Consider the following 25,448-nt stretch of genomic DNA (forward strand, 5'->3'; position numbering starts at 1 on the left):
CCGAGCCTGAAGCATGACGAGCGCAGAGAGCCATGTGAAGGGACGCGGTATACTTAGACAGTGTCCATGTCGACCTATGGCACAATGAAACATGAAAGTGGGTAATAGTTGCAATGCAACTGGTTCCGCATTGCAGTAAAACTGCCGTAATAGAGGTTATGAGCTATTTGCAGACTTTACGGGAGATTTTGCGATTATTCTAAGTAATTACCTAAGTTTCTACCCCTGTTATAATGTTTGTGATGCTCTTTATATCCAATGCCTACTAGTAACGTAATATGGTGGTTTCATTTCATTACTCATTCAGCTTTGTGTGGCTTTTACAATTGTTGTGGGAAATGCCTTTGTACAACACGGCAGCCAACACCATGACGATGGCAGTGAGCTATGCGCTGTACATATTTGCTCAATGGCAAACAAAGGAGTGTTTAAGAAAAAAAATGTCCATTAGAGAACAGATTCATTCGCTCTGCCAACAACTAAACTAAACAAAACCAATCAAAAATAATGTGCTGGCATAACAATGTTTCCTGCGGACTTACACAAATCATAACACAATTAGCCTTCAACATAGTCTAAAGAATTTTGAGGATTCGGGTAATTTATTTTTATCCTGTTAAGCGAGATATATAATACTCCTCTCAGACCGCACTCTCAACACGTGTTATTGCCGGGTCGTTACATCACCAACCCGGGTCGAGGTGAGGTCTGAAAGCGACACCCCGGGTCAAGAAACCTGGGATTTCAACCCTGGTCATGATCAGGGTTGAAGACGACTCTGACTCAGGTCAAGGTGTGAACTGGAAACCCAGGTCGAGCTGCCAGTCACAATATGGAGGAGGCAGCGCTGTCAGCTCCAAGCGCTGCCTTCTTCCACGACCCCTTCCCCACCCCCACCGATGACGCATCGCCACCACCAAAACAGCTCTGCCTCATCGAGGCATGGTCTCCACAAGACCTCGGAAGGTGTCCTGTGGTATCGGGCAACAAGACATTAGCAGCAGATCATGTAAATTGTGGGGTGGGGCTTCCATGGCTCTGAATGCACATCCTGCAGATGCTCGATCAGATTGAGATCTGGGGAATTGGGAGGTCAAGTCAACACCTTGAGATCTGTCATGTTCCTCAAACCGTTCCTGAACAAGATTTGTAGCGTGGAAGGGGATGCAGTCAAAATCCCGACGGTCAAAATCCCGAATGGGTCAAAATACCGACAAGGACAAAATCCCAACAAGGACAAAATCCCGACATTTAAAATCCCGACAAGGTCAAAATCCCGACATATAAAATCCCGACAAGGTCAAAATACCGACATATAGAATGTACAGGAGAAACAGTCAACATGACTTTCGGTCAACAGGTCGACATGGATTTTTTTCACTGGTTTTTTTGACCCGACATGTGCCGACAGGCGGTATTTCATGCCCTACCATCCACTAGGGCGCGGTGGGAGCATAAAATAGTGTGCTCGAAGCATCACAAGCAAAGCGAGGGACTGCGGCTCACTTCCAACTGTGTCCTGTGTCGACATTCGGGACAAAAACAGTGAAAAAACCCATGTCGACCTCGTGACCTGTCATGTTGACTTTTTCACCTGTACATTCTATATGTCGGTATTTTGACCTTGGCGGGATTTTAAATGTCGGGATTTTGTCCTTGTCAGGATTTTGACCCTGTCGGGATTTTGACCGTTGGGATATGAGGTGGGGCAGATGTAACATGTGCCGAACGTTAAATTATTAGGCCCCATATGCCTGCCCTTTGATAGTTCTCAGCCAGCATACTGACATGACGCCCGCCCCCCCCCCCCCCCCCCCTTAGAATGCCTTTAGTTTCATATGTATATGAGTTTGATTGCTCTAAATACAGCCCTTATACTTGCTTGGAGGGCTCACACGTTATCAAAAATTAAGGGGTACATGCTAATTAATGTAACTAGGATGTAAAAATAAAAAGCTTGTCAACTTTTAATAAATTCCTCTTTATTTTTGCATAGACAGCAAGGACACATGTTGCAATAAGTAATATCTGTGAAGAAGGAAAGTCAATTCAAAAAAACGATGGGGGAGATTCTCTAAGCAAGAAATGCGGTAAAAACCTCGTTATCTGGGTTTTTACCGCATTTTGGGATGCTGTAAGCATCCCCCGCCAAGTTAACGCGGCGGGGGGCATCGCCAGAAAAATCTGGCAATGCCCCATAGAAGTCAATGGGCTTCTACCGCATCCCACCACCGCCCCGCGCCGACCCCCCGCCGCCCCGCACGGACCCCCGCCGCCCCGCATCGCCCCCTCACCTGTGTCCGGGCAGCTCTGTGCTGCCCGGACCTGTGACCTCCTCCCTGCACTGATCCTCTTCCGGGTGCAGGGAGGAGGAGAACCCGCGCTGCTGCTGCTGCTGGTGTGTGAGGGAGGGGGGAGCCGCCGGGACCTGCTGGGACCAGGCGACTCTCACCGCAAAGGACAGCTCTTAACGCAAGAGCTGTCCTTTGCTATAATTATCGCATATGTTAGGACCGGTGGTGACTGTCATGTGACAGAACTGCCCATGCTTGCGGCGATTTTCATTTGACAGGACATCTTGGGCCTGTGGTGACTGTCATGCAAACTTGCCTACTTTTGAAAACTAGTTTCAGGGAGATTATAGTTGGTAGTGAGAGATACTGTACAACACTTGGTAAAGTGCTGGGAAATAGTAATGTAGTGTAGGGTATAGGCAGGACAGTATTGTAGTGGCAGGTATGAGATATATATATATATATATATATATATATATATCTCATACCTGTATATATTAGGCAGGGGCCCCACTGCACTGCTTTGCCCGGGGGCCCGTAATGCTGTTAAGATGGCCCTAGAGGCCATTGGGGAGTCAAGATCTTCTACAACTACAGGCAGTGGTGCAACAACAGCCAAGCAGACCCTGCGGTGGCGGGGAGGCGCTGTATAGGTGTGGCCGCCGGGGTCTGCAGGGCTATTGTAATGCCGCTGCCACTGCCGCCTGCCGGGAGCTCACCTGTGGTCGGAGCCCAGGACCCGCAGAAGATTTGCTTGTGGTCCCGGCTCCCCTGCCCCCTCCTGGCTTCTGCTTCTAATCTAAATGGACTATCACAAAATGTCCGCCCCCATACAGCAGAAAAGTGTCTGCTGTATGGGGGCAGGTATTTTGTGATGGTCTCCTGAAGCAAGAAGTGGACAGGGGAGCCGGGACCACAGACATTTCTTCTGCAATATATTCAGTTACGCCACTGACTACAGGAGTGGTCTGTGACAGAAACATCCATCTTTTGGGGAGGAAGCACCATCTTAAACCACTGTGTTTGAGTGGGTTGCAGAAATCCCGCACAGGAAATGGTTCCTGGAAGACGAGCAGTGCTACAGGCGGCCTGTGTTCATCATCATCACTATGGACAACATAGTTGCCATGCGGCCTATAGTTGAGGGGGACGCCAGGGTGACCATGATCCACTTAGAGCAGGAGATAGGCATCTCATCAGAATCCATTGCTTGATACTTCATGACAAGCTTGGCCTGAGAAAGATTTCTACATGCTGTGTGCGCCATCAGCTGACTCAGGAGCAGGAGGAGGCTCGGTGACAACACGCTGGGCAGGTGAGATAGCGGTCACTAAAACTCTGGAATTCGCCATACTGGGTGGGATGCCCGAAAGGAAAAATGTGGTAAAAACACAATTTTCATGTTTTTACTGCAGCTCCCGATGCACTAACCCCCGAACGTCAGGGTCTCGGTTCAGATAGTATCACCAGGATAAGCTGGCATTACCCTATGGAAGCCTATGGGCTTCAACCCACAGTGCTTGTTGAGGGGTCTGTCACGGATCCCTCCCAGCATGCTCCTTGGCCAACACTGTGTTTTCAGAAGGCGGGTCTTATAGCAAGAGGAGGCGTTACTGACAGATCCTTCCTGGTGGAGAACTATAGAGGGATCTAAACATTATTTTCCCTTTTCACAGATCTCACAAAAATCCAGAGTGTGTTGTTCTGCTTTCTGACACATGTAGGGCCTAATTCAGGTTGGCTCGCTAGTTAGCATACATTCGCTGTCTAGCGAGCCCATAAATGCCACCTGGCCGAACACCGCCCCCTGCCACCGAATCCCCTAGGTACCATGTGAGGGCATCCCCTTGCATGTGGCCGAAGGGAAGAGAAATCTTTTGATGGTCGCAGACCTGCTGTTTGCTGTGAGCACAGATCCTGCATTATACTGTACTTTAGTAAAGGAGGAGTACAAGTGCTAAAAGTCATTGGAGATATTCTTAGAACAGCCGAGACTGCGACATCTTAGCTATTACAGGTTATCCGGGCTGGCGCACGGTTATTCGGCACCCTAGGCAAGACTTCAGCTTACTGCTTCCACCACCACCCACACACCAATGCCGATTTTCCAGAACCTCAAGAGAAAGTGTGGAGGTGGCGTCTTAGATGTACATCACCTGCCGTTAGCAAGTTCAACAAGGATTCCTCCATAATTTTGTGATAGGCTCAGGGGCGTCTAGGCATCTGCCTAAAGCTGATTAATGGTGGAACCGGCACAGCAAGTTATATATATTTTCTCCTGTTTAACGATATCACACAGTTCCACTATACTCTATACATTCCTACTCTCCTGGAGTGTACAGGAGACTTCCAACTTATTATTGCACTACCAGAAAAGTAAAGCAGCCTCCAGGATACTTGGCAGCTCCCCAGTGAAGTGTACTGCTAAGTACCAGGGGCCACCTCCCATATCTACCTCCCTATCTGCATCTCCCAGAGAGAACTATTTAAAAGGAGGCACTGTAAGTCCCAAACCCCCCCAAAATGCTATCATATGCCTCTTCATTGCCTGTGTCAGAAATAGTACTACAATAAGTGCCACTGCAGGTCGGCATGGAAAAGTGGTGTCAACACCCTTTGGGAAACCCAATTCCTCCCACAAGCTATTTTCTCTGCTTTGATCCAACAGTAGAGGCTATTCTGAGAAGGCAGAATTGGCACACGATCAGTGGGGCCCTGTTGCATGTTTACAAGAGGTCCCTGCAGGGGCAGTACTATAAAGGATGTGGGTCAGGTGGTTTAGTAGCTCCTGGGCAGGGCCATGCACTGCCCCACCCCTGCTCAGAATCAGCACTAACCACTGTTTGTGAATACATCTGTGCCGAATGCAGACATTTTTACATTTGACCTGAGAATCACAAGGACACCCCTGCAGCTCAGCACTGGGCTGTGACAAAAAGTTTACGTAAAGGTCATTCTCCTATGGCACCTACAGTATTATCAGAGCGTTTTTACTGAGAAGAACTAGATGACACAGGTGAGGGCAGCTTGCTGACATTTAACAAAAATAGTTGATTGTCCCGGGGTCCCGAAGCAGCATTCTCACGAGGGCCATGCTGTCAGATGTAGCATGACCGCTGGCGCTATGTGGCTGCCAGCATCAGCAGGTGTGTATTCACTTGCAAATGCCTTTTGTGTATTCAGATTAAAATCGCGTTGCAATGCAAGTGGCGGAACATTATCTTGGTATGCAGTTTAAATACTGGCAGTTCTATAAATGTAACCGACAAGTGCAGGGCAGCATATGAAATTTGTAAATTACTCTAGTTAGGACACATTATAGAGGGTGCAGGGGATGCAGGTGCTATGGGGCCCGGCGGCTTTGGGGGCCCCTAGGCAATACCCTGCATCCTCTACAGTTGTGAGCCCAGCATGTAACTTACAGGAGGACAGAGGTGAAGCCGCTTCATGTGCAAACTCCAGAATTAGCAGAGGAGCCAGCTGTGCATGCGCTTAGTCAGTTATGCGCATGTGCAGCTGCTGTGTGCGAGCCGGTTGCTCGCACACAACAGTGCGGGCATGGGGGCGGCGGGCTGGGGGATTTGCCCATGGGAACGCCCAGCGTTTCATGGGCGTTAACATGAAAATGCTGGGTGTTCTCATGGTGATTCCCCTATGATGCGGGTGCGGGTGCGGGCAGCTGATGTCAGCACGTGTCAGCTGCCCTTCCGCTTCCCGCATCGGACGCCTGCAGATCAGAGACACTACAAAGGTGTCTCTGATCTGCGAGCGCTTCCAAAATCCTTTGACGGTCGCAACCATCGAATTATTTTGTGTCTGCACGCAAGGTTGCGAATGGATTATTATGTAAATCAACCATTTGCATGCCTGTGAGGAATCGCGCCATGTGAGGGGGGGAGGCGGGCTGCCGTGCGGGCAATAGGCCACGTCTGGTGGACTTGCAAGCCTTACGCATCAACCAGAATAAGGTCCCATGTGAAAACAATTATCTGTACCAAGGCCATACTATTGATTACACGTATATGTATGAGTAAATACATTTATTAACCACCCTTGTATTATTAGACCACATTTGCAACTTGGTGTACACTATACCGTGTTCTTTCCTGACCCGGAGCTGGCTGCTAATTCGCTCTATCTCCCTTCGGCCGGTGCAGCGCGAATCATTTTCTTCTGGTGTTCTACAAATAGTAATGTAGATCTTTCTAACACATAAAAACCATATACAGTATATCTACATAGCCTTAATTAAATAACTATTACGAGCAGTGACCTCACGCATTCCGCATACTGAGAACTTACTACTTTTGTGTGGAACTAGAGAATGCTGTTATATACAATGTTATATACATTGGAAAGACTGATCTTCATCTGAGCCATTCAATGGGCAACATCTCTCACTGAAACGTTCTCCTTGCAGAATAAACAAGAAATTCAGGCTCCAGAATGGCATCATTTCAGACAGTACAGTAAATCTCACAAGCCCTAGCAGTATTCATTCCTGCCAGCATTGTATCTGTGTAACGTCACCTGAGATAGCTGTGTACTCCGCACCTTCACAAACAAAGGTGGCCGTGCAACAGGTTCCTGCTCCTGCCAGCACTCAAGATTAGTCGCGCAAAACAAACTTGTCTTTGCATGATATGAGACGGAAACCACCTATCAGGAGCCAGGGAAATGCTGATTTCTATGTTCACAACCAATTCCACTCAAACCATTAAGTGATATTACATAATATTACTAGAAGTCTGCCAGCTGCTAAGCATAAAAATGCACACCTATTCCCCTTCAGCATAACAACTGTGATGAATATATAGAATGAAAACAGCCATCGCTGGCAAGGGAGTCACATGGCATCATACAGCAGGATATATACCATTCAAGACTTACTGAAGGAAATATGGATTACTGTACATATGTGCTGTGTACTGAAGAGAGTCTCTGTAAGACTGTTGGTACACTTGTAGAAAGGGGTTGGACCCATACAAGATCTCTCTTCCTAAGCAAATTCATAGGTATTGTTGCCAATAAAGACAACACTCTTATTCCAATTGAACCTTCTACTCAACAATGGCGAAGGTCAAATTGGCCTTTGGGAACTAACTGTCCTTGGCAGCGTCTTGGCTGCGAGGGTTTTATACGGCCAAGGTGAACATCTAAACCACATAATTTGCCCTAATGAATGCGCAAATTTAGAATCTGACAATCTGTATACTGATCTTTGATACTGGTTCTGCTTTCCTGAGCTGTGTAAGGTTTCATCTGACTAGGAACACAGCCATCTTGGACTTATTCAAGCTTGTCAATCCAGAAAATCTTACATATTTACATTTGGCATAAGCTTTGTCAATACATTTCCAAAATGTTTATATTTTTACTATACTGATTTCTCTTATCTGAGCGCCTACAGCAGTGGTGGCCAACCTGTGGCTCTTGAGCCTCATGCGGCTCTCCCCCTTGTAAAGTGCGGCTCCTGCTCCCACTGCTGCCCGCCGCCCACCGTCTGTCCCAGTCCCTCCTGCTGCCAGTTCCCTGAATCCTTTCTCCTTCTGAGGGGAGGAGAGCACGCATCGCGCATCTCTCTTACCCCTTACTGTGCATCCTTGTGACTGGGCCGTCCACCAATCAGAGCTCGTGGGCCAGCAGCCAATCAGGAGCCGGCCAGCGAGCTTTGATTGGTGGGCGGCCCAGTCACAGGGAAGTGAGGGGGAAGGAGACGCGCGGTGTGCTGTGCTCTCCTCCCATTGGTGACATGACAGGAGGACTGCAGGGGGATGCCAGACTGTCCTCTCCCCGCCTGGCAGGAGAAGCAACAACGGTGAGTGCTGCTGCTGGGAAATTTGCACTGTGGGGGCATAGCAGTTTGTGGCACTGTGGGGGCATAGCAGTTTGTGGCACTGTGGGGGCATAGCAGTTTGTGGCACTGTGGGGGCATAGCAGTTTGTGGCACTGTGGGGGCATACCAGCTTTTTGGCATTGTGGGGGCATACCCGGCACCGTGTGGTGCATACCTGGCACCGTGGGGGGCAAATGTGTATCTGGCACTATTGGGGGCATATGTATATATGGCACTGCACTATTGAAGGCATATTTGTATCACACCCACCCAAAGGGTCAAAATAGACTACGCCCCTTTTTTCGGCGCATGCGCATTTGGCGCGCGCATGATGTCGGCTCTTTAGCTTGACTACCGATATTTTTTGGCTCTTTACCTCTAACCGGTTGGCCACCCCTGGCCTACAGGATCAATTTAGGTTACATACAATCCATAATGGGCTACTTTGGAGACTCTATCACAATATTGCATTAATTTCACCATTAGGAACCCTTTATCTTAATTTTCTCTATAAAGACATAAATATACAAATGCGTTCGCTTTGCAGATCTCCCCATTCACTATTTTTGAACTTTTTAATTTTGTAAAAAAATGTTTTACCTTTACTGGTGTTTTTGAACCTTTTTTCCATTACAAATTATATACAGTTTTTATAGGCTTCACAATTTATTAGGTTTTTAGTATGACCATGTGCTGCCAATTTATAGGATGGTGTGAAAGCAATGTTTATTTTTTTCCCCAGCCCCTTACATACTCCTCTATAGTGCCTATCATTTACTTTGTGCGTGGCATTGCAGATAAAGGCCCTTATTCAGGCCTGTTCGCACAAGGGGCTTGGGGGCCAATGTTTCTTCTATGCGCATGTGTGCATTCCTGCAAATGTGCATGCGCTTGTTGAGTGAGGCCACGGCGAACAGATTGTTTTCAACCTAGCGGGGTGGAGAGGGGCGTGGGGCAATGGGCTGCCCCATTACCAAATGGGCATGCCCAGCGTTTCATTGTTAGGTATTCTCATGCTAATGAGGCATGATGGACAGGCGGGGGGGGGGGGGCAGCTGAAATAGAAACAGAGCATGTGACGGCAGATAAGAACCACTTGGCCCATCTAGTCTGCCCCTTTTTTAAACATGTTACTCCAAACCATATTTGATCCTTATTTTTTTGTAAGGATATCAATATGCCTATCCCAATCTTGTTTACATTGTACTACTGTATTTGCGTCTACCACCTTTGATTGGAAGCTATTCCACTTATCCACTACTCTTTCTGTGAAGTCATTCTTCCTCACATTTCCCCTGAATCTTCCTCCCTCTAGTTTCAGTGCATGTCCTCGTGTTCTGTTGCTCCTCTTCCTGTGAAGAATGTCTCCCACCTGTACCTTGTTAAAACCCTTGATATATTTGAAGGTTTCTATCATGTCCCCCCTTTCCCTTCTCTGCTCTAAAGTATACATATTAAGATCTTTTAGTCTTTCCTGGTACGTTTTGTGATGTAGGCCATGCACCATTTTAGTTGCCCTTCTTTGTACAGTCTCTAAAGTATTTATATCCTTCTGGAGATATGGCCTCCAGAACTGGACACAGTAATCTAGATAAGGTCGTACAATGACCTATACAGTGGCATTATTACCTCTTTCTTTCTACTGCTGATACCTCTCCCTATGCAACCAAGCATCTGACTTGCCTTCTTTATTGCTTTGTTACATTGCCTACCTGCCTTTAAGTTCCCTGAAATAGTGACACCTAGATCCCTATCTTCCTCAGTAGTTTCCATTATAGTGCCATTTATACTATATTTAGTCTTTGGATTTTTGAGACCCAAGTGCATGATTTTGCATTTTTGGGCATTAAACTGTAGTTGCTATGCTCTTGACCATTCCTCTAATCTACCTACTGTAGATCATCAATCATTTGTTTTACCCCTCCTGGTGTGTCTACTGTGTTGCATACCTTTGTGTCATCTGCGAAAAGGCACATTTTACCCTCAATTCCATTTGCAATGTCACCAATAAAGATATTAAAAAGCACTGGTCCAAGTACAGATCCCTGGGGTACTCCACTTGTAACTTTTCACTCCTTTGACTGTACGGTGTTTGCTACAACTCTCTGTTTTCTGTCCTGCAACCACGATCAAATCCATTCAACTATCTTAGAATCCAATCCCAAGCTTTCAAGTTTATTTAACAGTCTGCGATCTGGGACAGTGTCAAAATCCTTACTAAAGTCTTGATAAGCTACATCTACTGCCCCACCTTGATCTGTTTGACATGATCTTCCCCCAGTAAACCCATGCTGTTTCGGATCCTGTAAATTTCTGGTTTTGAGATATTCTACAACTCTTTGTTTTAAGAGTGTTTCCATCAATTTCCCTACTACTGATGTAAGGATCACTGGTCGATAGTTGCTTACCTCTTCCTTGCTTCCACTTTTGTGCAGTGGGACTACATTCACTGTTTTCCAGTCCTCTGGGATTACCCCAGTAGCTAGTGACTGGTTGAATAATTCTGTTATTGGTTTTACCAGCTCCCCTTTAAGCTCTTTTAGTATCCTTCGATGTATCCCATCTGGCCCCATTGATTTATCCACTTTCAGTTTTGAGAGTTCTGTGAGGACTTTCTCCTCTGTAAATGTACTTGTTTCTCCCTCAGTTTTCTGACTATACTTGCAACTTAACTGTGGCCCCTTCCCCTCTCTTTCAGCAGTGAATACTGAGCAGATATAATTATTAATATGATCTGCTATTACATTGTTCCCCTCAAGAAGACTTCCACTCACCAGATGTGAGCTTCCTGCCTACTTCCCCCCCAAGCAGACACGCAATCTGTAAGGTTGCTCTCAGGCAACCTTACATATGCGTGAGCCTTCGCCATCATTCGATGGTCGTCGACCAGTAAACCCATGCTGTTTCGGATCGGATCCAGAACGCAGGTATGCCAATGCATCCTCGGGGTGTGCAGCTGACGTCGCATGGCGACAGTGCCTGCTCCCAATAAGGTGGATATCGAGCATCTGAAAAGTAAGTATACACCTTCTTTTCAGAGCGAAGGCTATAGAACTCATTCGACGGTGGGCACCCATCGTATGATTTCACCATGCTGTTACATGCGAGCGGATGCATTCGGCGGATGGTGTATACCTGCTCGCTGGGCGGTGAAAATACGCAGCCTAGTGTGCAGGTTTGAATTAGACCCATATTTATATAACTAGAATGATTTAATCCCTCTATTAGGAGCGGTAATGTAGTTTGGAATACGTGCCTGTAATCATTCAATTTATTGTGGTTGCCTTTAACCATAAGCCACATTCCATCTGCGGCCAACACCCATCTATTTGTGTAACCTATGAATTACGATGCGCTGAAAAGTTTCATTTGATCGTTCATTTCATCTTACCTGTCTTAGTTATGCCTGTGATGGAAAGGACGTCCTTATACAAATATTAATAGCTTCACTCATTTCAATTATGATCAATATTTTCCCACATGTATTCATAATATTACACTTTCAGGTAAAGTCTGCCCCTAGATTTCATAACCACAAACACTGTTGCTTTATTAACACTAATAATAGTTGCACAGCCAGTCACATCAGGTTTAGGGATGGCCATCGGAGGTTTAACTATCGATGGCCAGCATTGAGGGTATGAACCTACCGATGAGGAACTATCGATGGTTTGACATTCTTGCCATGGGGAAGAGGCCAAGCTTAGTTGAGTATTGGAGGCGTGGTTATGTTTTGTGACCAATAAGCAGAGGGAAAAAAGCATTGTTGCCTCTCAGCCATCAGTGGTGGAGAACCATTGCTTCGCTGCTATCGCTTGCGAAAACTATCGACCGTTGGGTGAAAACCACAGATGGTTGTTAACCATTAATGGTCAATGGCTATCCCTTATTCATACTGCTGATCCAATCAGCCTCCTTGATGGTCTTGCTGGCTCCTATACTTATCCACTTCTCTCCTTCCCCATGATCTGCACCGCTGCTCCTCAGAACACTTTTATTACCTATGTTCTAAAGCAGGGGTGGCCAAACCTGTCCTCAAGATCTACCAACAGTTCATGTTTTTCAGGCAACCTGTGGATCTATAGTAGGAATGAATGCAGCAAGTTTGAAAATGTGACAGTTAGTAATGACTACAGCTGTGCACCAGCTAGGGGATTTGAAAAACGAGGACCATTGGTAGATCTCAAGGACCGGTTTGGCCACCACAGTTTTAAAGTGTTCTCCATTCCTCAGCACATATGAGGTTGACAGAACACTGCCTCCCGGATCAGTCTCTTACAGAGCAGGTTAAGGTGTTAATTAAACATGGTTGAGGGTATTATTATAATGTGTAGGAGGATTGATGTAATGGACAGTAGTGGTTGGGTTAAAGATAAACTTGGAAGTACTAAGGTTGTGAACAGGGACTATTAATGTCATCTTGGAGCTTGTGGGGACTATTCATATAAGGTGGGGGCTATGCAAGTAATATGAGGTACAGCTGTCTAAAGTGCACTTGTAGCCTAGAACTTTCACTTTTCATTGCCTGATTACCGAGGAGAGTGACCTAGTCTGCCAGGAAGCAGCAGCCCAAAGCGAGTCTGCATATCAAGTTGGAATTTTGTTATTAAGATGTGCACAGTGCAAACAAATGAAGACAGTACATCAAAGTCCGAATTCCAACGTCTTTAAAAGCACATAACCTTTTTTTACCTCCCATAATTTACTTGTCAGAGCATTATTACATGTGTCACGTTTGTGTGTGTTGAAAACGTATTAATGCATTGACTGAGGTTCCAAAGAAATACCTGTGCCAAAGGCTGGCAGGAATTGGATCTCATCCTACTGTATAAAGTACTGTTCCCAGGACCTATTCAGTGAAGGTGCACATTTCGACATGCATGAAGGTTGACATGGGGTTAGGTCAACAGGCTCATTAGGTCAACAGGGTCATTAGGTCGACATGGGGAAGGTCGACATGGGGTTTTAAACTTTTTTGCGCCGACATGTGCCGACAGGCGGTATTTCATGCCGTACCATCCACTAGGGCGTGGTAGGAGAATAAAATAGTGTGCCGAGCGTAGCAAGGCACCATTCCCGAAACATGGCAAGTGCAGCAAGTACTGTGTCGACATTTGGGACAAAAAAAAGTGAAAACCCCCATGTTGAACTTTTGACTGTTGACTTACCCCCATGTCGACCTAATGACCCTGTCGACCTATCGGTGTTGACCTAATGCTTATCGACCTAGTTGCTGTCTATCCAATGATCCATACCCGAGATCACTGGTTTTCACAGTACTTATGTTCCTCTCTTTCTGCAATTTACCATCATCTCCTTATGGTGATGGCGGCCTAAGTTAATACAACAAGCCACTAATGTATGTCAATTGATGGGGATCCCTATACTCATAGATATAAGGAAAGGCATCTCCCCTGTGTCTCAATCCATGAGGTAAGAAGTAGGTATACTGGGTACACTGTGTTTTAACATGCATCAAACATTATATTATGCTTACTATTTGAAGCATTCAGTCACACCTTGGTTAACATCTGATGTTGTCTGTTTGAGAATCAGTTGTGTCATCCTTCTATGGTTCATATAAGGTAATAGGGTGAGGACTTTGTGTTTGCAGTTAACAGAGTGACCCCATCACAGTGATACTTAGTTGGCCTGTACTCACCCATTGTTGATTGTCACTCACTTTGGACAGTCATATCAAAAACACAATGTGATTTGGTGTTAGAACAACTTATGTAGAATTGTCCTACGGTGGAAAAGTAGATTCTGATTGGTTGCAACATCCCATCTTCAATAGAACTTTCATCTTAGAATCTACTCCACATACTGTTCTGCCTGATAAATAGTAGGTGGAAAGGAAGTCATCACTAATAATGCCATCTTCAGATTATCTCAATGACTCCCCCCTCCCAACCCGGTAGTACTAACAATGTCTTCTAGTACACCTGGAACAGATTACATTACAAGTATGGGAAATGTGGCCTTCTGGGAGTTTTCTTAAAATAGCCCTTTGATACATTACAGTTATTCTAAAATGTGAGAAGGGTGTGAACAAATGAAATTGTTAAATATGATTTTTGGCCAAGGAAATGGTCTTAAAAGCATATGGATCAATTAACACTTTGTAAGCTTGAGAGCAGGGCCCTCATAACTTTAACTGTCTGTAAAAACCCAGTTTGTAAAGCACAAAGGAATATGCTTTGCTGTATGAGAAATAAATACATATAGAAGATATAAATAATTAAACATATGCTGGCTCTCATATTTGAATTTTTCAAGATTTTTCAGTAGCGGTTACTCAGAAATGTAAGGCCTTTTCCACAGTATGCAAATGTCTTGTTGAATTTCAAAAACGATTTGCATTAATGTATCCTGCTAAACTGATAGTCACTGACAATGGCCGCACATTAATATTTAATGACCCTGAAACTGCTAAGAAACACTTTATGACTTTTATTGCCACGTCTAGCTCACCAACATATTCTCAAACTCACTCGCCACACAGCTGAATAGCTTTCTACTCCTCCTTACATATCACAAATATTTTCTGTATTTTTGATTGTGTACTCTCACCCTCTTTCGGTTTAACTAACACGGAACTGTGGCGGATGCAAAGGTTTTCTTTTTTTCTTTTTGTTCTCATTTGTTGTTTACTGTTACTACTATTGGTGTTGAAGCTTCATTTAATTTGTATTGTCAACTTAAATCTTTTTGCTACTAATTTTTGTTAATTTATGTACTTACACGGCTAATGTATTTTTTATTAGAGGTTTCATTGAGTATGGAGGATTAGTTCCCACTCGCTGGCATGGGAAACGCACCTCTCATTGGGAAATTATACTTTTTATTGTAGTTTTCAAAGTTGGAGCGGGTTATTGTCGTCTCTTAATCCAACTCTTCCATTCTTGCCTTCTCCAAATTCCATGAAGGTTCTTTCCTGGAATGTGAGCGGCCTCAACTCCCCAATAAAAAGATACAGAATATTGACGTATCTTAAGAGACACAATCCTGATATAATGCTATAACAGGAAACCCACTGGAGGGCTGGAGATGACTCGTTCCTTAGGGTATCTTGGTGGCCATACTTTTTTCTAAAAGGCTATCCTTCATGATAATAAACTCGGTTTTAGACCCGGAAGGTAGATATTTATTGTTAGATGTTAGGATAGGAGATTTTTCATACACTATTTTAAATATCTATGCTCCAAATACTCAAGTGCCAGACTTTCCTTGTCACATATTGCACGTCTTGGCCCAACACGATGTTTCTTCTTTAATATTAGGTGGAGATTTTAATATCTTTAAAGGTCCCACTTAAGACAAGCTCTCCTCCCTAAAAATAAATGCTTCCAGAATTTGGACGGTGTTGAATGACTTCTTATCACATACACATTTGACTGATGCGTTGAGACTGATATCCAACCGATAAAACTTACACCTTTCATTCTGGGGTACATCGCTCATTCTCAAGGATAAATTATATTTTTGTGGCGGATCACCTAATTCCAACTATACGACCAGCAGATATTGGAGACATATTAATCTCAGACCATTCTCCTATTGAATTGTCTTTCCAACTGTCACCTTCTGGACCCTCACATTGTTCCTGGAGGTTCCCGTCATTATTATTTCAATCTGATAATTTTCGGCAATATCTCAAACATCACTGTCTGGAATATGTCGATAATAATATAGAACATTGGCAGACACCCATTTTATTCTGGGAGTCTTCAAAATCTGTGATGCGCGGCCATATAATCTCATATACTGCTAAACGAAACAAGGCTATTTATTTATTTACAGTTTTTTATATAGCGCAGCAGATTCCGTTGCGCTTTACAATTGTAGACAGTGATAAAATAAACTGGGTAGCAACAGACAGACTTGGAGGTTAGAGGGCCCTGCTGCAAGCTTACAGTCTATAGGGATATAGGAGGGAAACACAAGGACAGGCACCAGTAATAGCATAGCAGTCCCACCAAGTTAGTGAGTAGGCTAGTGAGTAATTTTGAAGAATAACATGGCGTCACACTCAGAGATCAGCCTATCTGGGTATGTTGAGATCTGCCCCCAGATCTCCTTTGGTAGACTGTAAATAGAGAGTGGTTAATACCCAGCAAATGGGCACTCCCCTTTATGGACATAGACAGGTAGATAAAACTTGAGGAATACTCCCCTTCATGCGTTTTCTTTCTGGTGTCCTGGGGATTGGTCCAAACTTCCAGAGATCTCAGGAGGTGGTTGCGGTCACGGGAAATATGTGAATATAAAACAAATAGAAGTGCATACAATGGGCGGTATTCAATGTGAATACCGGTGACGTGCAGCGAATCCTGTTTAGGATTCGCTGCACATTCGCCACTGGTCGCCGCGTTCCGGAGCCTCGCCGGCTCAGGTATTCAACGAGTCAGGGGCTCGCTGCCCCTGACCGGCGAATATGAGCTCCTGCGGCGAACGCCGCAGGGAGCCTGAGGACGGTGGCCGGCAGGGAGATGGAAGTCTCCCTGCCTGCCCCAGAACGTTTGTGGGGGGGAGGTGGGCTCCCCGGGTGCCAGGCAGCACAGGCTGCCCCCCCGGGGGTGCCAGCAGGGGACCGGGCATATTCACTACACCCGATCATGAATATGTAATGATCGGGTGAAGTGAATATATGAATATCTAATGAGTGGCTCGGCTCCGGCCCCCTGCTGGCTGGTCTGTGTAAAAAAATATATATATATATATATTTTTTTTTTATTAAATATATATTCATGTGCTTACAGCACATGAATAAAAATAGCATGCCCCTCCTCAAAATAAAATTCCTTATTTTTTTAAACCAATTGTAAAAAACAAAACACTTTATTTTAAAAGTTCACCTTCCACTTCACCATAAAAAGATAGCGATTGCTACTCGGTGAATCATGGCGAAAAAAACCTTGAAATGTATTCGCCATCTGGTCATTGAATAGGGTGATTCACCGTTTTAGTCAGAAATTCGCCTTACAGCACAAAATCGCCATAAAAACCTGGCGAATCAGCCTCATTGAATACCGCCCAATGGGTGAGTCTGATTCAATTCTTAGGTATCAGAGAGAACTTCTTAGGACAGGACGCGTACCAAAACTCACATAGAGAGTGGTGTGGTAACACATATAAAGGTGTCTTTATGTAAGTAACGGGCTGACGTACCAGTACTCACGGTCTGTAATGTAGAAAAATGTTCATAAAGTTTTCTTTCTCCCCCAAAAGTATTTAATTTAATATATACCAACAGGATAAAACAATGGAATCCAAATAAAAACTGGATGGGAAGCTTTGGGAGGATAGGTTGGTATTGCGTCGTTTCCCAGGGAGATTAAAAGATCCGGATCTGTTCTCACCGGGTACGTCGCAAGAGAACAGCCCCAACTTCAGCTTCCTTCTATATCCACACACTGGGTATGATCAACATACCCAGTGGATCCTGAGTGGATGGATCCTGAGGCAGAGATATCCCATCTCGAAACATGTTGATCATACCCAGTGTGTGGATATAGAAGGAAGCTGAAGTTGGGGCAGTTCTCTTGTGACGTACCCGGTGAGACCAGATCCGGATCTGGTCGAACAGGCCGTCTTTTAGCTACCATGATCAAGTCATACCGCCGTAGAAATCATATCGTTTTTGTACGAGTGAGTGAAGATTCTTCCCTTCTGATCAAACCATAAGACATTACTAACAAAAGAAATTACTAACGCTTTCCACACATTTTATTTGAACCTATATTCAGCCTCTCCATCTGATCTGAATCAACTTGAGAAACTGATTAGGGATGCTGGCTTGCCCACTCTATTTTCAGATCAAATAGATTTCTTAGATGTGGATATCACAGATTAAGAAATTATACAGGTCATTCTCCACACAAGTAAATCTCCGGGACCTGAGGGCCTCTCAGGAGAATACTTTAAACTACTACAATCTGATCTGACCCCGGCCCTAATGGAATTATTCAGCACTATCCATAAATCCAGACTCTTATATCTTAAATTCAATGAGGTTTATACTACCTAACTCCTAAACCTGGCCATGACCCCATCCAATTGGATTCATACCGTCTGATTACCCTTTTACATGCAGACTTTAAATTACTATCCAAAATAATGGCTACAAGATTACAGTCCTTTTTCTCTTATATCGTATCTTCCATACAACTAGGTTTAGTTAGCGGACGACATTCCGTTAAAGGCATTCGTACTGCGATTGCCTCGGTTTTTGCTTCCAATCTTAATCCCAAAGCCCCACATATGTTATTGTGTTTAGAAGCTCACAAAGCATTTGATACTTTGTCTTTTCTAGTTAAGGTTTTTTCTGCTTAATCATTTGGGTCTCATTTAATTTATTTACTTACTTGATACATTTTCTATGGTTCCCCATCTACCTCTCTTCTTATAAACAGAACTTTAAGCCCACCTATTGTAATGCACAAGAGAACGAGACAGGGCTGCCCCCTTTCTCCACTTTTATTTACTCTCTCGTTGGACCCACTGCTTAGATTAAATACCTCTTGGTCAGTCCTAAAAGGTATTACTATTGGTAATATTGAAACTAAACTTACAGCATTTGCCGATGACTAATTTACATCTCAAACCCAAAAACTTCTCTACACTCTCTACTTGATATCTTAAACTCTATGGGACAAATTTCAGGCTTCCATATCAATTTGGACAAATTGAAAATTCTATATCTGAAACAGGGATTCACTCATCCCAAATGGGCGGCAAATTTACCTATTTGATGGGCCAAAGGTCGCTTATCCTCCCTGGGCATCACTCCTCCAAAAAATGCTCAAAACTTGTATAAATATAATATAAGTAAGATTACAGTAACTCTTACTAGGGAGCTCGGTGGGATGAGTCATCTCCGGCTCTCTTACCTGGGACGGGCAAATCTTTTACGCATGATTTATTTCCAAAAACTTTTGTACCCCCCTTCAGGTTCTACCAATTTTGATGTCTCAAAAAGATGTGTCCTCTATTAATTGTTGCGTACCTTTATTTGGAATAAGGAAAGAGCGAGACTAGGAATGGTGAAATTATACCAACCCAAATGGAATGGTGGAATTAATTTTCCTAATACAGGTTGAGTATCCCGTATCTGAATATCCGTTATCTGAATTATTCCGAAAACCATACACTCCAGAAAGTGACAAAATTTTTTTTTTTTTGCTAAAAACTCACTGGGGACATTTGTACCAGCACTACTGATGACATGATATGTAACTGGCACTATATATGTACAAGAAAATGATTGTTTGCCATTCAAATTCAGTATCTGAACAAAATTAGTTTCATGTTTTGAAACATTGTTTTTTGAACAAATAAAATATATTTGTGTGTATTTTATGTGTTTGATGTGTTTATACAGCATAAATGCAAGATACTTCAATATAATAATCCGTTATCCAAAATTCTCCTGGTCCCGAGCATTTTGGATACGGGATACTCAACCTGTATATTGTCCTACAATTATGCTGCATTTTTACGATATTTGAAAGATTGGCTATTACTCTTCTGGAACAGAATTTTTTGCTCCACACTTTCTTAGTAGCCTTCTTACATAAGGAAGACAAAGATATTACTCCAGATGTGCTTATTAATACCCTTGTAATTTCTATACCAAAATTATGATTAATTCTACGTTATCGATTTCACCTTAATCCACATTATACAATACATCTGCCCTTTGTGCAGAATCCAAACTTTTAAAATGGTAACGCGTCCCCGGTCTTTACTACTTGGAAGGCAGCAGGTTAACATAGAGTGGGACATTTTATTAATCCTCAAAACAATAAACCACTTACTTTCTCAGACTGTAAATAGAGAGTGGTTAATACCCAGCAAATGGGCACTCCCCTTTATGGACATAGACAGGTAGATAAAACTTGAGGAATACTCCCCTTCATGCGTTTTCTTTCTGGTGTCCTGGGGATTGGTCCAAACTTCCAGAGATCTCAGGAGGTGGTTGCGGTCACGGGAAATATGTGAATATAAAACAAATAGAAGTGCATACAATGGGCGGTATTCAATGTGAATACCGGTGACGTGCAGCGAATCCTGTTTAGGATTCGCTGCACATTCGCCACTGGTCGCCGCGTTCCGGAGCCTCGCCGGCTCAGGTATTCAACGAGTCAGGGGCTCGCTGCCCCTGACCGGCGAATATGAGCTCCTGCGGCGAACGCCGCAGGGAGCCTGAGGACGGTGGCCGGCAGGGAGATGGAAGTCTCCCTGCCTGCCCCAGAACGTTTGTGGGGGGGAGGTGGGCTCCCCGGGTGCCAGGCAGCACAGGCTGCCCCCCCGGGGGTGCCAGCAGGGGACCGGGCATATTCACTACACCCGATCATGAATATGTAATGATCGGGTGAAGTGAATATATGAATATCTAATGAGTGGCTCGGCTCCGGCCCCCTGCTGGCTGGTCTGTGTAAAAAAAAATATATATATATATATTTTTTTTTTATTAAATATATATTCATGTGCTTACAGCACATGAATAAAAATAGCATGCCCCTCCTCAAAATAAAATTCCTTATTTTTTTAAACCAATTGTAAAAAACAAAACACTTTATTTTAAAAGTTCACCTTCCACTTCACCATAAAAAGATAGCGATTGCTACTCGGTGAATCATGGCGAAAAAAACCTTGAAATGTATTCGCCATCTGGTCATTGAATAGGGTGATTCACCGTTTTAGTCAGAAATTCGCCTTACAGCACAAAATCGCCATAAAAACCTGGCGAATCAGCCTCATTGAATACCGCCCAATGGGTGAGTCTGATTCAATTCTTAGGTATCAGAGAGAACTTCTTAGGACAGGACGCGTACCAAAACTCACATAGAGAGTGGTGTGGTAACACATATAAAGGTGTCTTTATGTAAGTAACGGGCTGACGTACCAGTACTCACGGTCTGTAATGTAGAAAAATGTTCATAAAGTTTTCTTTCTCCCCCAAAAGTATTTAATTTAATATATACCAACAGGATAAAACAATGGAATCCAAATAAAAACTGGATGGGAAGCTTTGGGAGGATAGGTTGGTATTGCGTCGTTTCCCAGGGAGATTAAAAGATCCGGATCTGTTCTCACCGGGTACGTCGCAAGAGAACAGCCCCAACTTCAGCTTCCTTCTATATCCACACACTGGGTATGATCAACATACCCAGTGGATCCTGAGTGGATGGATCCTGAGGCAGAGATATCCCATCTCGAAACATGTTGATCATACCCAGTGTGTGGATATAGAAGGAAGCTGAAGTTGGGGCAGTTCTCTTGTGACGTACCCGGTGAGACCAGATCCGGATCTGGTCGAACAGGCCGTCTTTTAGCTACCATGATCAAGTCATACCGCCGTAGAAATCATATCGTTTTTGTACGAGTGAGTGAAGATTCTTCCCTTCTGATCAAACCATAAGACATTACTAACAAAAGAAATTACTAACGCTTTCCACACATTTTATTTGAACCTATATTCAGCCTCTCCATCTGATCTGAATCAACTTGAGAAACTGATTAGGGATGCTGGCTTGCCCACTCTATTTTCAGATCAAATAGATTTCTTAGATGTGGATATCACAGATTAAGAAATTATACAGGTCATTCTCCACACAAGTAAATCTCCGGGACCTGAGGGCCTCTCAGGAGAATACTTTAAACTACTACAATCTGATCTGACCCCGGCCCTAATGGAATTATTCAGCACTATCCATAAATCCAGACTCTTATATCTTAAATTCAATGAGGTTTATACTACCTAACTCCTAAACCTGGCCATGACCCCATCCAATTGGATTCATACCGTCTGATTACCCTTTTACATGCAGACTTTAAATTACTATCCAAAATAATGGCTACAAGATTACAGTCCTTTTTCTCTTATATCGTATCTTCCATACAACTAGGTTTAGTTAGCGGACGACATTCCGTTAAAGGCATTCGTACTGCGATTGCCTCGGTTTTTGCTTCCAATCTTAATCCCAAAGCCCCACATATGTTATTGTGTTTAGAAGCTCACAAAGCATTTGATACTTTGTCTTTTCTAATTAAGGTTTTTTCTGCTTAATCATTTGGGTCTCATTTAATTTATTTACTTACTTGATACATTTTCTATGGTTCCCCATCTACCTCTCTTCTTATAAACAGAACTTAAAGCCCACCTATTGTAATGCACAAGAGAACGAGACAGGGCTGCCCCCTTTCTCCACTTTTATTTACTCTCTCGTTGGACCCACTGCTTAGATTAAATACCTCTTGGTCAGTCCTAAAAGGTATTACTATTGGTAATATTGAAACTAAACTTACAGCATTTGCCGATGACTAATTTACATCTCAAACCCAAAAACTTCTCTACACTCTCTACTTGATATCTTAAACTCTATGGGACAAATTTCAGGCTTCCATATCAATTTGGACAAATTGAAAATTCTATATCTGAAACAGGGATTCACTCATCCCAAATGGGCGGCAAATTTACCTATTTGATGGGCCAAAGGTCGCTTATCCTCCCTGGGCATCACTCCTCCAAAAAATGCTCAAAACTTGTATAAATATAATATAAGTAAGATTACAGTAACTCTTACTAGGGAGCTCGGTGGGATGAGTCATCTCCGGCTCTCTTACCTGGGACGGGCAAATCTTTTACGCATGATTTATTTCCAAAAACTTTTGTACCCCCCTTCAGGTTCTACCAATTTTGATGTCTCAAAAAGATGTGTCCTCTATTAATTGTTGCGTACCTTTATTTGGAATAAGGAAAGAGCGAGACTAGGAATGGTGAAATTATACCAACCCAAATGGAATGGTGGAATTAATTTTCCTAATACAGGTTGAGTATCCCGTATCTGAATATCCGTTATCTGAATTATTCCGAAAACCATACACTCCAGAAAGTGACAAAATATTTTTTTTTTGCTAAAAACTCACTGGGGACATTTGTACCAGCACTACTGATGACATGATATGTAACTGGCACTATATATGTACAAGAAAATGATTGTTTGCCATTCAAATTCAGTATCTGAACAAAATTAGTTTCATGTTTTGAAACATTGTTTTTTGAACAAATAAAATATATTTGTGTGTATTTTATGTGTTTGATGTGTTTATACAGCATAAATGCAAGATACTTCAATATAATAATCCGTTATCCAAAATTCTCCTGGTCCCGAGCATTTTGGATACGGGATACTCAACCTGTATATTGTCCTACAATTATGCTGCATTTTTACGATATTTGAAAGATTGGCTATTACTCTTCTGGAACAGAATTTTTTGCTCCACACTTCCTTAGTAGCCTTCTTACATAAGGAAGACAAAGATATTACTCCAGATGTGCTTATTAATACCCTTGTAATTTCTATACCAAAATTATGATTAATTCTACGTTATCGATTTCACCTTAATCCACATTATACAATACATCTGCCCTTTGTGCAGAATCCAAACTTTTAAAATGGTAACGCGTCCCCGGTCTTTACTACTTGGAAGGCAGCAGGTTAACATAGAGTGGGACATTTTATTAATCCTCAAAACAATAAACCACTTACTTTCTCAGAGGCTCGTACTACCTATCCTGTCATCAAAAATATTGATCTTCATTTCTTACAAGCTCAGTATTATGCTAGTAAAATATCCAAACTTATTCCAACAACTGATTGGCAAAAGACCTTTACAATGTACTGGTGGCTCCTCTATTATTTAAAGCAGCGATATTTATTATTATTTATTTACAGTTTCTTATATAGCGCAGCAGATTCCGTTACAGTTTCTTATATAGCGCAGCAGATTCCGTTGCACTTTACAATTGTAGACAGTGATAAAACAGACTGGGTAACAACAGACAGACTTGGAGGTAAGAGAGCCCTGCTGCAAGCTTACAATCTATAGGGATATAGGAGGGAAACACAAGGACAGGCACCAGTAATAGCATAGCAGTCCCACCAAGTTAAAAGTCCAGAAGGTGAGCTATATAATACATTAGTGCCGCAGAGGGTTATGTGTGTGGTACTTAAATATGATAGGCTTGCCTGAAGAGGTGAGTTTTCAGGGAACGCTTGAAAGTTTGGAGGCTAGTAGAGAGTCTTATTGTGCCAAGAAAGGGCCTTCTATAGGGTGGGAGCAGCCAGTTGAAAGTCCTGTAATAGTGAATGGGAGCTAGTGATCCGTGCAGAAGAGAGACGCAGATCCAATTAGCTTTTAGGGCCAGATGTACTAAGCTTCAAAAGTGATAACATGGAGAGTGATAAACAACCAACCAATCAGCTCCTACCTGTAATTTTTCAAACACAGTCTGTAACATAGCACGTAGGAGCTGATTGGCTGGCTATTTATCAAGTGGTTAACTGTCATTTCAAACACTGGGGCAAATGTATTATGCCTTAACAAGAGATAAATGCAAGGGTGATAAAGAGAGATAAACATCCAGCCAGGGCCGGTGCTAGGGTGTCCGGCGCCCTCCTGCAAACCATAAAATTTGCGCCCTTTCACATTGCCATTGCAACAAGCTGCAGCCCGATTGTGGGAGCGTATGCAACATGCGATCCTATGGAGGATCTTGGGTGAATGTACATGTAGGCATACACCATCTCAGTGCTGTGTCCGCAAAATGTTGCAGGCACTAAAGGTGCCCATACATGCTGCGAGAATTGCATATGTTATGGGCTAGATCGCATCACACGGCATGCATGCATGCAATGTGTGTGCGATGTGATCCGAAAGCAGTACACAAAGTATGTGCAGCACATACTTTTTGTACTGTGCCATGCGATGCCCGCGGGAGCGCACATCGCATCGCATGCTGCTATTGCAGCATGTATGGCCACCTTTAGGCACATAACCCAGCCCATTATTTAAAAAGTATCTAAATTAATATTAAAAAAATCTACAATTATTAAAAAAATTGTTATAAACATGTATAATAAAAGACTCACTGTTCTTTTGCTGTTTAACTCTTGTGCAGTCCCTCCTCTTCTATCTGCGTAGGCAGGACGCTGAGGACACTATTACAACCCTCTCCCGACTGAGATGGAAAGGAGGGGAGAGAAGGAGGAGATGGAAGAAGAGGGGAGGAGATAGAGGGGGCGGAGTGTTGAGGACTGGCAGTGGCACTGGCACAGTTCACTGAGAAGAGGGAAGGAAGGGGAGGCGGCGCTGCTGCCTGTTCGTCATTTGATTGACATGTCATCCAGGCATTCACATACAGTGCTACATGCCTCAGCGCAAGTGTCTGTGAGTAAGAGGGGGCAGGTCGCAGGAGGACAGTGTGTGCACGATGCAGGGAGCTGCTCAGCTTCTCCATACTGCCGCCC

Source organism: Crinia signifera, chromosome 1 (assembly GCF_055691185.1).
Source record: "Crinia signifera chromosome 1, ASM5569118v1, whole genome shotgun sequence".
Lineage (NCBI taxonomy): Eukaryota > Metazoa > Chordata > Amphibia > Anura > Myobatrachidae > Crinia > Crinia signifera.